Source organism: Dromiciops gliroides, chromosome 4 (genome assembly GCF_019393635.1).
Source record: "Dromiciops gliroides isolate mDroGli1 chromosome 4, mDroGli1.pri, whole genome shotgun sequence".
Lineage (NCBI taxonomy): Eukaryota > Metazoa > Chordata > Mammalia > Microbiotheria > Microbiotheriidae > Dromiciops > Dromiciops gliroides.
The window spans coordinates 298,994,386-299,009,844 of record NC_057864.1 but is presented as its reverse complement, the minus strand read 5'-3'; the positions used below and the strand labels follow the sequence as shown (position 1 = coordinate 299,009,844).

Sequence of the window (15,459 nt, the reverse complement as noted above, 5' to 3'; positions counted from 1 at the left end):
CTGCTTTTCTGCCCTGAAACTGTGAACAGAGTCCTGTTCCACTGTGGCTGCAAGCTCTGGTGTGCTTGTGCTCCTCCCTGGCCTGGGACCACCACCCAAGACTGAAACCTGGATGGGAGTATGGGCAAAACAACAAAGTCCTGTCTCAGTGCTAGTAAAGTGATCCCTTCTGTAATCTCCATCTGTCCAGGTGTTCAATCCCTTACCATCTGTGGGCTAAGAGTTCCCGAAGCAGTTGTTGCTGCTGCTGCTGATTCAGAAGCTCCTGAGGACTGCTCATGTTTTGCTGGGACTGGATCTGCACTGTTGTGGTGCATTGCACTACTTTCCACTCTCACCCTGGTAAAACAGACCTTTCCTTCTGACCTTCTAACTTGTCTTTGGATGGAAAATTATTTCACCCTGTCTTTTTGTGAGTTCTGCTATTCCAGGATTTGTCTTATGGCATTATTTGGAGGTATTTGGAGGGGTTTTGGGGAGAGCTCAGGCAAGTCACTGCCTTTCCTCCACCATGTTGGCTCCCCTCAATTTTTGTAGAATGGAATTGACATTTTATTTCCTAATTAGTATTAGAGAACATACAGTAAATTTTATAATAGTAATCTGTCCCATTCATCTCTCTTTGCCAAAGAAACACCTATATCATCCTCCATCCAAAAAAAATTGTTGTCATCCAAAGGAACTAAATGAAATTAGTTTGGCTCTCGAAGAAATTAGGTTGAAGGTATCTTATAAATTTAAGTAACACTGAAAATAGGATCTCATTGTATTGATGTGTGACTTTTTAAAATCAATCACATGCTTATAGACATCAGATTCATCAGGTCTATACAATATCAGGATATTTGGAAAGAACTGGTAAAAAAAGATCTTGTAAATTTTTTATACCTATCTAAGTGACTGGGAAACAAAGCAGCAGTCATAACCATCACCACCACCACCACAATAATAACTCAAGAAAGAGAAGCCTGAGTGCTAAGCCTATATCATTGTCCTGTTGTTGTTGTTGTTGTTGTTGAAACAAGTTTCAATTTTCAAAATCATTCATTAAGAAGTGGCTAGTAGGATCTAGCCTCCTTCCCTGGTTTGTATGTTTGAGAATGATTCTGATTCTTGGGAAACTGATTGCTGAGCAGTCAGGACTAGGTATAGATTCCCAGGCTAATTGGATGACAACAGTGCTACACTGCAAAGCTGACCTATGTCAACCTTTAGTAAAAAGAGTTTACTTAGAGTGTTTGATTAAGTGTTAGAATGCTAAGGTGCCAGTGGGAAGGCAGGATGGAGTTGTACACATTCCAACTATTCCTGCTCTAATACCCTAATACTCCTTTATTCTGCCCCTTAATTCCACTGTGCAAGCTCCCAATCTTTCTCCTTCTGAGATTGTCATTATTCCTTAAGGGCACTTCAAGCCCCAAATTCTATCCAGGCACATGTGATAGTAGTAACATATATGGAATTGGGAAAATTCTAAAATTCTTATTGATTTTACCTTCATAACATCTCAGATCTATTCTCTTCCCTCCACTTAAAAGGCTACTATCATGGTTCAACCTCTCATCACCTGTGGCTTGGGCCATTGTAAGAGCTTCCTAATTGATCTCCAGTTTCAAGAGTTTCCCTATTCTAGTGTTATCATCCACAAATTTGATGAAATAATTTTCCCAAAGTGCAAGCAGGTCTGACCTTCTAAGTACCATACTTGATGAACTCCTGTACCTTCCTATTTACCCTATGTCTAAATATTATTTCATCTTCTCATCATTCTAATTTCTATTTTTGTTTAATTTTATAATTCACATAATTATTAGTACACTAATAAAACAATAGCTAGCATGTATATAGCTCTTTCTGTTTGTCTAATCACTATTTACATATATATTTATTTGATGCTCACAGTTATCCTCTAATATAGTTGAAATTATTACCCCAACTTTACAGGCAAAGAAACTGAAGCTAAAAGCTTAAATGACTTATTTAGGGTCTTAGAGGTAGTGAATATTTGAATGTTCAAACTTAGTTCTTTCTGACTCCAAATGCACACTATCAACTATGCCAAAGCAAATATAATGTATCAATTAAAATATACACATATTGGAGAACATGATCAACATGTTGTACTGATGGTGATGGAAGAAAAGTATGGAACCACTTGACTAAAGTGACTAATAGCCACTCAGAGAAATACATTCAGTTCTTTCATCTGGTATTTTACTTTTGTTGCATGAAAAATGGTGGGAATGAGGCAATAGATTTATTCTGGAGACTGAAGAAATGACTGATAATATTATGACCATTATTCAAAGAAGAGCAAAATTTAGCTGTGAAATAAAGAATCAAGACATGTGGAATAGGTAATTTTTAATTGTTCTTTTTTTTCCTTTTTAGTGAGGCAATTGGGGTTAAATGACTTGCCCAGGGTCACACAGCTAGTAAGTATTAAGTGTCTGAGGCCGGATTTGAACTCAGGTACTCCTGACTCCAGGGCCAGTGCTCTATCCATTGCACCAACTAGCTTCCCCTAATTGTTTTTCTTTTTTAAAGTGGCATTGATATATTTTGTTTTTACATCACCCTCTTTCCCAATATACCCTTCCCCTATCCCCAACCAAGAATAAAATTGAGAGAATAAAGTAAAAGCATTTCAGCAAAAGTAACCTACACACCATCAGGTCCACCTGTATATGTGGTGTTCCATATACATATTCTAAAGATATCAGCTTTCAGTCAAAAATAATTTATATAGGAAAAGTGAGTAGAATTCAACAGGGGTAGAATAGACTTTTAATATAATATAGACTTTTAATGCAATATAGAACTTCTGGGGATTTGTGATGAAAGACCAGAGCCATATAGAAAATTTGAAATACAAAGGAGTCAAGAAAATATAAAAAGCAAGCAAAATAAAACAACCCCCCCCCCAAAAAAAGCACTTGAATATTTAAGGGAAAAGAAGATTCAGATGTACTGAAATAAATTTCCATATAATATCTTTTTGGGGGTGGGGAATTAGGGCTAAATGACTTGCCCAGGGTAACGCAGCTAGTAAGTGTCAAATGTCTGAGGCCAAATTTGAACTCAAGTCCTCCTGAATCCAGGTCTGGTGCTTTATGCATTGTACCACCTAGCTGCCCCCTCCACATAATATTTTAAACCACTTCCCTAGTTTATTCTCCTTTGAAGGATTGATCAGAAGTGCCATAGACAGCTCTTTGCAGTTTCAAAGGCAAAATGAATTCTTGGCACTTGATTTTTAGGAACTTTGAAATATGTTATAAAGTTAGTATGAAACAGAGATAATGAGCAGTGATTGGAGTGTTTCCCAGCAAAATTCACCTTGAGAGCTTAAGCAGGCCAAGTTTATACTATTGTAAAGATGGGCTTTGATGATGACTGGATCTCTCCAGTGAGTCTATGCTTCTTCCCATGCAACATCCTTTTGCCTTCATATACTTGAAAGAAAATGCATAAGACTTCTTTGTTACTTGTGCATTAGATAGCATATTTCTTATTGTGACTGTGCTTTGGTATTTTTATTAAAAATGGACTATCCAATAAATATCTGTACTATTCATCAACTAGAGGCAGTGAGAAAACTAAGACCATATGATATCTCCAAGAATCACACTAATTAAACACCAGGAGGATAAAAAGGGATGTAGTACTTAGCAAGCTGGTCTGGGGATATGAATTAATAGCTGTTTTTTATATGACACTTTATGGCTAGCATGTATTATTTCCTTTATTCCTCACAATAACTGCATGATATAGGTACTATTATTTCCCACTATTTTCTAGATGAAAAAGCCAAGATTAAGTGACTTAATTATCAAATTCAATATTTCAATTTGGTTATGTTCAATGATTATTCACTGACATTCTATGTGCCAAACACTGTGTTAGGAATGGAGGATGTTAACATAAAAATGAAATAGCCCTGCCCTCAATGGGCTTATATTCTCCTGAGTAGAAGTAACACACATGCTTAAATACAATAAAAATTTAAAAACCACAATACCTAATACAATAAACATGCAAAAATTTTATACTATAATTAAAATTTCATGGTAAGTTGGGGAGAATTAACACTTAGGAAATCAGAAAAGGTCTTTTGAAAGTGGTAACACTTGATCTGAATGTTAAAGGAAGCTAGACATAAAAAGTTGCAGAAGTGAGGCTAGAGAACATCTCAGGAATCAGAGCTAGCCCATGTAATGGAAGGGGGAAAATTGGATCTGAGTTGTGAAGGACTCTGAAAGATGTATACAAATCACCCTTTCTCTTCTCATTCTTTTTCTTTTTAAAGTATGTTTGTTTCATTAAATATTTATGAATTACATGTGAAAATTAACATTCATTTTGACAAAATTTGAGTTCCCAATTCTGTCCCTCCCTCCAATCCCCCCAGAAGGCAAGTAATTTGATATCAATTATACATATGAACTCATGAAAAACATATTTCCACATTAGCTATATTGCAAAAGAAAACAAAAGAAAAAAACCCCAAGAAAAATGAAGAAAGTAAAAAATATATATGTATACATATGTATGTATATATGTGGGGATCTGTCTGTCTGTCTATCTATACTTCAATCTGAATTCAGAGTTCTTCAGTCTTTCCCTGGAAGTGGAAAACATTTTTACCATGTCTCATTTGGATTTGTCTTGGATCATTATCTTGATAAGAGTAACTCTTTCACAGTTGATAATCTTTATGATATTGCTGTTACTGTGCACAATGTTCTCATGGTTCTGCTCACTTCTCTTTGTATGAGTTCATATAATTCTTCCCAGGTTTTCTTAAAACTATCCTGCCATCCTTTCTTATAATACAATAATATTCCATCACAATAATATACCTCAACATTTTTAGTCATTCTCCACTTGATGGGCGTGCCCTCAGTTTTGAATTATTTGCCACTACAAAAAGAGCTGCTATCAATATTCTTGTATAAATAGGTCCTTTATCCTTTTCTTTTATCTTTTTGGGATACAAAGCTAGGAGTAATATTCCTGGGTCAAAAAGTATGAAGTTTTATAGGTTTGGGGGCATAGTTCCAAATTGTTCTCTAGATTGGTTGGATCAGTTCATAATTCCACCAACAGCATGTGTGTCCTTCATATCGCTTCCAGCATTTGTCCTCTTGCTTTGCTGTCAATTTTATCAATCTGATAGGTGTGAGGTGGTACCTCAGAGTTGTTTTATTTTGCATTTCTTTAATCAATAATTATTTATGACATTTTATGTGATTATTAATAACTTTGATTTCTTCTGAAATCTTTCTGTTCATATTATTTGACCATTTGGAAAAGGCTCTTATTTTTTATAAATTTGGCTAGTTCCCTATATATTTGAGAAGTGAGGCCTTTAGCAGAGGAACTTGCTGTAAAATTTCCTTCCAGTTTATTGTTTTCCTTCTAATTTTGTCTACATTAATTTTGTTTGTGCAAAACCTTTTTAATTTCATATAATCAAGATGATCCATGTTGCTTCCCATGATCCTTTGTGTCACTTGCTTGGTTATAAAATCTGTTTTCCACAGATATGACAGGTATATTTTTCCATATTTTCTTATTTTAATTATCATATCACCCTTTCTCTTTAAATAGTTTATCATGTTTTATTATTTAGCATGTGAAATTCTTATTTATTTTTAATTTGTGGAATAAAACAAACATTTCCATAACATAGTATAATAAAAAAAAAGTTATGGTACATGAAACTGCTATACACAACTTGCTATTCCTTTTAAATGGACAATAAAATGATCATATAAATTTTCCATGATCCCCTATCTTTCATCCCACCAGATATGGCTACTATTAGACACAAATAGGTGTGTGCACACATATATTAAATTATTTTATACAGACTTCTATTTATCAGTTCTTTCTTTGGATGCAGAAAGCATCTTTCTTCATGTGGCCTTTATAGTTAATTTGAGTGTTTATGATAGTCAAAATTACCTATTCACTTAAAGTTGTTCTTAAAACTATATTGCTCTTACTGTATACAATGTTTTCTTGGTTCTGCTCATTTCACTCATCATTATTTCATGAAAGTCTTTCCATGTAAAATAATTGAGCTCATCATTTCTTGTAGCATAGTAATATTCCATCACAATCATATACTACAACTTGTTCAGCCCTCTTGGTATGTGTTGACAGATGTGGGTCTCTGCCTAATTTCTTCCAAACTGCTTTCCAATTTCCCAAGAAGTGGTGAGTTATTAACCCAAATTCTTGAATCTTTGGGTTTATTAAGAACTAGATTATTATGTCTTTTATTGCTATGAATTTTGTACCTAATTTTACCATAGATCCACCACTCTACTTCTTAATCAGGATCAGATTGTCTTGATGATTACTGCTTTGTAATATAGTTTGAAATTTGATTTTAGGCCACCTTCTTTCACATTTTTTATTGATTCCATGGCTATTCTTAATGTTTTCTTTTTCCAGATGAATTTTTCTTCCTCTTTTTTTAACTCTACAAAATAATTTTTTTGGTAGTTTGATTGGTATGCCATTGGATAAGTAAATTAACATAGATAGCTCAGTCTCCTCTCATCCTTAAGAACAAAATAAATACTCCCATTAAATACTACCAAACCCTCATTATGATCTCTTCTCCATTGTATAGCCTATCTTCACTCATTGCCTCTACTTATTCTACTCTCACTTCTCAAAACTTTGCAGTCTATTTTCTGATCTCATCAATCAACTAAGTTGACATTGTCTGAAGTTATCATTCATTTCTTATTTAGCAAATGTGATGCATTCTTTTTGACCTTGTTGCAAAATTAGACACTATTGACCATCTGTCCACCTGGATATTCTCTATTCTCTGTGTTTCAGTGATCTTGCTCTCTCCTGTTTTCCTTCCTTCTTGACAACTATTTCTCAACTTACTTTGTTGGTTCTTTATCCATATTGTGGTCTTATTTGTGGGTGGCCCTCTTAGTTTCTCCCCATCAGCTCCCATAGGATTAATTATAATTTCTTTGCAAAGGAGTCCCATATGTACATATCCAGACCTTTGGCTCTCTTAAGCCATTCATTCCCAATTGCTTTTTGGACTTTTTCAATGATATTTCATAGATATCTCAGTCAATAGATCCAAAACAGAACTGGTAAATCTTGTGATTTAGTACTATACTAGTTAAGTCTGTGAGGCAGGATTCAAATTAAGCTATTCAGTCTCTGAACTTTTAAAGTATTTCAAAATGGAAAGAGGAATACCCTCTTTCATTGAACAAAGAACATAGAACATAGAAGCATGGAACACTTGATTGTATAAGTTGGGCATCAGTTAGCATTTTTAGTAAAGGCCTGTGCTTGTTTGGCATCACATATACTAAAATCAGAATGATACAGAGAAGATTAGCATGGCCCCTGCACAAGGATGACATGCAAATTCATGAAGTAAAGGCCAATGGTTTGTATTTGTATACCTCAAAGTTTATCTGTCTAGGCTAGAATGGATCCCATCTCATCTGATCCAATCATCTTACAGATGAGACACAGGGAGATGACATGACTTGCCAAAGATCTCAAATGTAGTAAGTATCAGATGTAGGAAACATATTGAATAACTGTTGTGGGAATGGATATTGAGGCTGTGACTTTATTTGACTAAGTGATGAACCTAACTTATATATCCCATCAGAAATTTTCCTCACAATAATTGTTACTCATAGAAGTTATTATTCAGTTAAAACTCAGGTATTATTCATTATTCATAGGGGCTCTACTATTATGGTAATTTTCCTTTCACTAAAGTTAAAATGTGCATAAGGCTTATAACAAATGCTGCCAGTACCAACACGTGACTTTAACTGAAGATTCTTTTAAGAATGTCACTCTATATAAGCTATGATGAAATTATTTCTTTAGTTGCCTTTAGTGTTAAAATGGTACTTCAAATTTGTAATCCAGAGGCACAGAGCACAACATGTCCATACGAGATCTCAAGTTCAATCACTATCATCTCTAATGGCTATGCTTAGGAATTAGCATGTTGAAGTAAAAAGGACTTGAAATTTGAACACATAGGATGTAGGTTCAAATTCCAGTTCTATCACTTATTCTTAGAATGATCTTAGGAAAGTCACTCTTCATCTCTGGGGTACCATGTACCCATATGAAAAGTGAAGGGGGGGTAGCTAGATGGCACAGTGGATAGAGCACCAGCCCTGGAGTCAGGAGTACCTGAGTTCAAGTCTGGCCTCAGACACTTAACATTTACTAGCTGTGTGACCCTGGGCAAGTCACTTAACCCCAATTGCCTCACTAAAAAAAAAAAAAGTGAAGGGGGCAAAATTGATGAACTCCAAGGTTCTTTCCAACTTTATGATGTTGGGGCCTGACACACTTACTAGTTGTGTGATCCTGGGCAAATCACTTAACCCCCATTTATCTCAGTAGCCCATCTGTAAAATGGAGATGCAAGGAAATGGCAAACCTTGCCAGTATCTTTGCCAAAAAAACTCTATGGACAAGTCTAAGGGGTCATAAAGAATCAGATATGACTGAATAACAACAAAAAATGTATGATACTATGGTTTAGCTTTTAACTTCTTTATGGCATTGTCATTATGAACTTGAATAAATGAAATGAAAAACTAATTGTTGAAATATTATTTCAAATAATTCCAAGTAGATTTTTTGCTTCTATAAAATAAGTATTTAAAAAATTCTGATTGTTAAGTAGAGTACAAGTTCTTTGTGGAATTGTCGTTATCATCATCATGATCACAACATTAAAATTCATATTTATATACAGGTTTGCAGTTTACAACTCACATTCCATACAATAATTATGTGAGAATAGTAGCAAAATATGCCTATCTGCAATTTTATAAATGAGAAAACAGTTAAAAGACTTAATTTTAATATAGCTAATAATCTTTTGAGTCAATTCAGTTCAACTTCACACTTATCACTAAAGCATTTCCTATATGCAAGAGACTGTATTTGGTGCAGGAATCTCTTTCAGGAAGTAATTGGTGAAGGCTTTCCATTTTAATTTTACCCTTTCATTCTAAGATATCAAAACATTTTTTAATAATTTTTTTGAAATATTATGACTAGCTTTTTTTTTCTGATTATGACTTTCTGGTAGTACAATAATTTTTAAATTATCTCTGCACAATCTATTTTCCAGGTGAGTTGTTTTTCCAATGAGATTTTTGAACTTTTCTTATTTTTTCATACATTTAACTTTTTTCTGGTTTCTTGATGTCCCATAGAGTTCTTAGCTTTCATTTGCTCAATTCTAATTTTAAAGAAACATATATTTTTTTCAATAAGCTTTTCTAGCTCTTTTTCCATTTGGGCAATTCTCTTTTTAAGGAGATCTTTCTTCAGTGAATTTTTGAGCTTCTTTTACCAATAGGCCAATTTTATTTAAGTTGTTATTTTTAGAACGTTGTTATTTGTTATATTTGTTATTTTTAGAACATTGTTATATGTTAAGTTGTTATTTTTGCACGTCTTTTTTGGGTTAATTTTTTTTATTTAAAAAAATGCAAACTGATAAAAGAAGAGAAAATGTTCCCATGCACACAGCAGAACATAGGAGAAGATTCAATATAAAACAATAAATTTCTGCTTCAAGCAAACCTATATAGTAATTACTATACTTTTTTTCCCCACAAATATGCCTGCCTTTTCTTTGTTTCCTTGTTGGTTTTCATTTCTTATCTGCTGTGTACTTTTAGCTTTATTTTTCCTTAAAGAAGGCTCCAATTAAACATGGTTATATATACACATACACCCATATACACTTATACATTCATACCAATATATGTAAGAACTTCATTTGTTTCTGTGAAGGTGGATAGCATCTTTCTTCACAAATCCAAGTCTTTCCAAGCCTTTCCAAGCCAACCAGCCAATCATCTCTTACAGTCCAGCAATATTCCAACCCAATAACATCCTATCTGAGATTGTCTATGACAGTTTCCCCCCTGCCCAAATTTTCTGCATTCCTTCTATTCTTGGGTACTTAGGCTTTCTTTATACAAGAGAAATTGAATTTAAAATAATAAAAATTATACATTTTACCCTTCAACAATGCTTTCACTTTATAATATAGTTTAAGTTCTGATACTACTGAAAACACTCCCTTTACATTTCTTCCCCCTGGTTTCTTTGAAGTTCCTAATCCTTTGTTCATCATAATGAGATGTGTTATTATTTTTTTCTAACTCACTAAAATAATTTTTTTATAATTAAATTGGGCTGAACTTGAGTCCATAGACTAGTTAGGTAAAATTGTCATTTAAAAAACTATATTGGCTTTGCCTACCATTTTAATAACTTTTCCTGAAAGCAATGTATTGTTAACTTCTAATTTAAATTCTGCTATCCATTTCTGTTTTGTGGATAAAATCTTCCCATTCACATTCTAAGTTACAATTATTTGTGCATTTTCCTCCTTCTAATTTTTCCTTATTATCCTTATTACCCTATTTATTTTATTCTTCCTCACTCCTCTGCTTTACTTGTACCTGCTACTTTGCCCTCATTCCTCACCCTACCCTTCTTATCCTCTCCCTCCTTCCTATGCTAATTTAATCCATTCATGATGAGAGTAGGTTCCATCATTACCCACCCTCTCCCATTATAGCTTCCTCTGTATCAATTTCTCATTTTGTGCCTCTTTTGTATGAGATAATTACTCCTTTTCATCTCTCCCTACAGAGTATTATTTTTTTAGAATAACCCCATCATACTGAGGTCTGCCAAAGTGTTTCTATTAAACTACCCAAATGATAATAATAGTCATAAAGGTATTACTTATATTTTCACCTATAATTAAACACTTTCTACTTATTGAGTCCTTTGTAACTGGCCTTTAATGTTTACCTTGTATTTTTCCTGGATGTTATATGTTGAATTTCCCCTTAAGTTCTGTGTTTCGTTTCGTTTTGTTTTGTTTTGTTTTGTTACAGCTAGCTGAAAGACTTTCAATTCATTGAATATCTTTTTGTTGTTGTTCAGGATTATATTTAACTTTGCTGGGTAAGTTACCCTTGGTTGTTACTCCAGCTCTTTTGCTCTACAGAATATAGTATTCCAAGAACTAGGGTCATTCAATGTACTAAGGTCTCATGTAATCCTTATTGTAGCTCCATGATATTTAAATTGTTTTGTTTTTCTTGTTGCTTCCAACATTTTCTCCTTAACCTGGTAGCGTTGAAACTTGGCTATACTATTTCTGCAGGTTTTTCTCCTGGGATCTCTTTCAGGTGTTGAAGAAAGTTTTTTTTTTCTATTTTTCCTTTACTTTCTTATTTTAGAATTTCAGTGTAATTTTCCTTGATGATTTCTTTTAAAATTGTATGAAGATTCTTTTTTTTTTTAATTGTAATTTTGAGGTAGTCTGATGATTTTTATATTCTTTCTCTTCAATCTGTTCTCCAGATCAGTTCTTTTTCTGATGAGATGTTTCTATTTCTCTATACTTTTCATTCTTTTGCTTTTGTTTTATGATTTCTTAATGTCATAGAATGCCATTATCTTCCCCTTGCTAAATTCTAGTTGTTTGTTTGGGTTTTTTTGTAGGTCTTTCCAGGTTTTTCTGATAGCATCCTGTTCATCATAACTTTTATGTAGTACTTTAAAGTTGACAAAGAATTTTCTTCACAATAGTCCAGCAAAGTAGGTACCATACATTTTGCCATTATAGTCAATCATCATAACTATTTTCCTACATCTTATTCCCTTCGCATGATATTTACCCCATTTTCTATCTTCTTTTACCCTATTCCTCCTCAAAAGTGTTTTGCTACTGACTGCCCCCTCCCCTACTCTGCCCTCCCTTCTTTCACCCTTCCTTCCTTATGCTCTTTCTGTCCTACTTTCTGGTAGGATTAAATAGATTACTCCTCCCAATTGGGTGTAACAATTCCCTCCTTGAGCCTACTCTGATGAGATTAAAGTCTTTGAGTTAATTCTGTATTCTAAATTTTTCTTCCTCCCTCTCAACCCTCCCTATGAAATCAAGCAATTTAATTCAACTCATAAATGTGCGGTTGTGCAGAACATCTTCACTTTCCTTGAAAGTGTTTTGATTTTTATTGCTCCCTCCCCCAATCTGCCTTTCCTTCCTTCCCCTCTTATACCCCCCATCTCCTTCCCCTCCCATTTTCCCTAAAGACAAAAATATATTACTATACCCACCTGAGTATGTATGTTATTCCCTCTTTGAGCCAATTTTGAAGATAGTAAGGTTCACTCACTACCCTACTCCTTCCCCCTCTTCCCCTCCCCTCCATAAGCTTTTTTCTTGTTTCCTTCATGTGAACTACCTTTCCCCAGTCCACCTCTCCCCTTCCCTTCCCCCAGTCCATTCCTCCTATCCCTCACCCCTATTTTAAAGATGTCATCATGGATTAGCTAGGTGGCACAGTGGACAAATCACCAGACCTGGACCCAGGAGGCCTGAGCCCAAATCCTGATCCAGACATAAGACACCCCACCCCGTTTGTCCCACAAAGAACAAGGATAAACAAAAAATAAATGCTAGTTCAGACCTGTGTCCTCTGACTAAATTTTGAACTCTGATCACCTAAAACTAGGGAGGCACTGTCCAAAACTTCAGGCTCTTAAAAAAATTTTTTTTTTTGGATTGCTGTATTCAATTCGGTGGATCTGAAAGTTTTTGGTGCTTCCAAAGTGCTGTGATCCAGGGAAAGGTGTAGCCACTGCTCTCTTGGTCTCTGCTTTGGTTTTTATCTAGGAAGGTTCCTTGTTCCCCTGCAACTGCAACTGTGAATATTCCTCTTAACCCTGGAACTGCAACCAAATACCGGAAGTATACAAATATTAGTCAGATAGTCATTTATTTTTTTGGAGATGATTGTGAAAATAGAGGAGGGACATTATCTTTAGTTGAGTTTCATTGATCGTGGACAATAAAAGGGATAAAAAGTAAAGCCATAGGGCCAAAATTGAAGTTCCCTTGGATCAGTTCAAAAAGGGAAATGGTCCTTTAGGGAAATTGGAAGGCCAGTGATATGTGAGTAATAATGATAGTCAACCTTTATATAACATTTTGAAATTTTGAATTTTGAAAAGCACTTTGTGTAGGATCCTCACATTAACTAGAAGACAAGCTAGGCAGGTACTATTATGCCTCTTTTATAATGAAATTCATTTTCCCCTATCTACTGGATACAAACATGCCCATGTCTACCCCATTCTTAAAAACCCTTCACTTGATCCAGTTCTTCCCAAAGCTATTATCCTCTCCTTCTTACTAAAGTCTTTGAGAAAGCTGTTTATACTAGATCCTTTATCTTTTCTCACTCACATCCAAACTCTCTGAAATGTGCTTCTGACCTCATCATTTAACATAAAATTCTCTCTCCAAAGTCACAAGTAGCTACTTAATCCCCACTTTTATTGGACATTTCCTAATCCTTATGCTTCTTGACCTCTCTGAAGCATTTTCCATTATACTTCACCCTCTCCTTCTTGATACTCTCTCCTCTCTCTCCTGGTTCTACCCCAACATTTTTGATGACTCCCCAATCTCTTTTGCTAGATCTTCATTCAGGTGATACCCTCTAATTATTAGTCTTTTGAGGCTCTGTCCTTGGTCGTTTCTCTATTCTCTCTCTGTCATCCAATTTAAGGGGTCTCAAAAAGTTCACATGGGTTCAATTATCATATCTATGCAGATGATTGCCAGATCTATATATCTAGCCCTAATCTCTCTTCTGAGCTCCAGTACTGTATAAACAATTACTCACATGGAATATTCTCTTGGCAGTCAAACTTAACCTGCCTAATACAGAAGTCATTGTTGTTCCATACAAAATTCTATTCTCTTCTTAACTTTCATATTGCTATTGAAAGTACCACCATCATTCCAGTCATCTAGGCTCACAAATAAAGTGGAATCCTCAACTCTTCAGTTATACTCATCCCATATACCCCAAAGTTTGCTAAATATTGTTGTTGATACCATTTTATATACCTCTCCTTCCTATTCACACAAGTCACCACTTTAGTCCAGGTTCTCCTGACCAATTATCATGTATTTTATAAAAGACTCCTAATGAATATCCCTACTTTAAGTCTCTCCCTGATTGAGTCTACCCACCATTTAGCTGAGAAAATTATTTTTCTGAAATATAGATATAAACATATCAATCTCCTCCTAAATCAATTCCATATATCTCTGATTACTTCCAGGATCAAAAACAAATTTATGAATTCTACTCAGCATTTAATGCATTTTACAATTTTGACTTTTCTTACCTTTGTAGTTGTATTATAGTTTGCTATAATTCATGTATTCTAAGGTGTAACAACACTGGCCTAATTGGTGTTTTCTGCACATAACACTGTGTATCTGGACTTTTTGCCTTTCACTTACTATCTCCTATGCCTAGAATGCTGTCTCATCATACCTCTGCCTCTTTGCTTCCTTTGATTACTTCAAGACTTAGATGAAATCCCACCTTTCAAAAGTGGCCCTCTATTAGGTCTCCTCACAAAGTGCTAGGGACCGATGTATTCCTAGCAGCCTGATTTATTTCAGTCTGAGCACTGTCACACCACTCTGGTTGCTACCATCTCCTGCCAGTTCCTCCTTTGGTCTTTCTGACTACTTTATTGTTTTGTGATCCTTCTTGGCTCTTTCTCATGGAGCTCACTCTCACTGCATCTAGATACAGAGTTTTGCAGACTACATATGTTTCTCGACCTTCACTGGACACCCTAGCAGCAAAATTTCATTTATATACATGTCCTAGCACACTTGGGCTGACTTCTGCTATAGCATTTTAATCCATGGTATTCTATATTTATTTCTTATTTTATTATAAGGGATGCTATGTATTTTTAAATCCCCTTCTTTATGCCAATCTCCTTAAATTAAAACAAAGAAACAAACAAGCATTGGGGTAAAAACCCTCTTAACAAATAAGTGTAGTGAAACCAGACAAATGCAAAGAGTCTCTATTAAAATATGAAACTTTTTTCTACCATTTAAATTCATCTCCCCAGTGCTTTTATTAGCTGATATAGGATATCCTGATAGGTCAAGCTCTCCCCCATATTGTTATTCTTTGTAGGCTGGTCATTCCTGGTTGGTTTCATCTTAAGTGCCTTAAATTCCTGTCCTGACATTTCATTTCTAGTGTCCCTGGATTTCTGAGGTTCAGAATTCTATATTTTCAACAGTTTCTGCAGTCTCTTGAGAAATAGAAAATTCTGTTATGGTTATTGAATTAGAAATGAGGGGACAGCTAGATGGTACAGTGGATAGAGAACTAGCCCTGGATTCAGGAAGACCTGAGTTCAAATCTGGTCTCAGACACTTGAAATTTATTAGCTGTGTGACTCTGGGCAAGTCACTTAACTCTCATTGCCCCACAAACACACACACACACACACACACACACACACACACACACAGAGTTATAAATGATGGGAGCC

The 15,459-nt window shown here is 34.9% G+C and overlaps 1 non-coding gene across 1 annotated transcript; it reads left to right on the top strand.

Annotated features, from left to right (window-relative positions):
- Window positions 1-7,337: 7,337 nt before the first annotated feature.
- On the top strand, window positions 7,338-7,443 carry LOC122726955. The gene has a single exon (XR_006352946.1). It is a non-coding gene; the product is annotated as a U6 spliceosomal RNA (small nuclear RNA).
- Window positions 7,444-15,459: the final 8,016 nt, after the last annotated feature.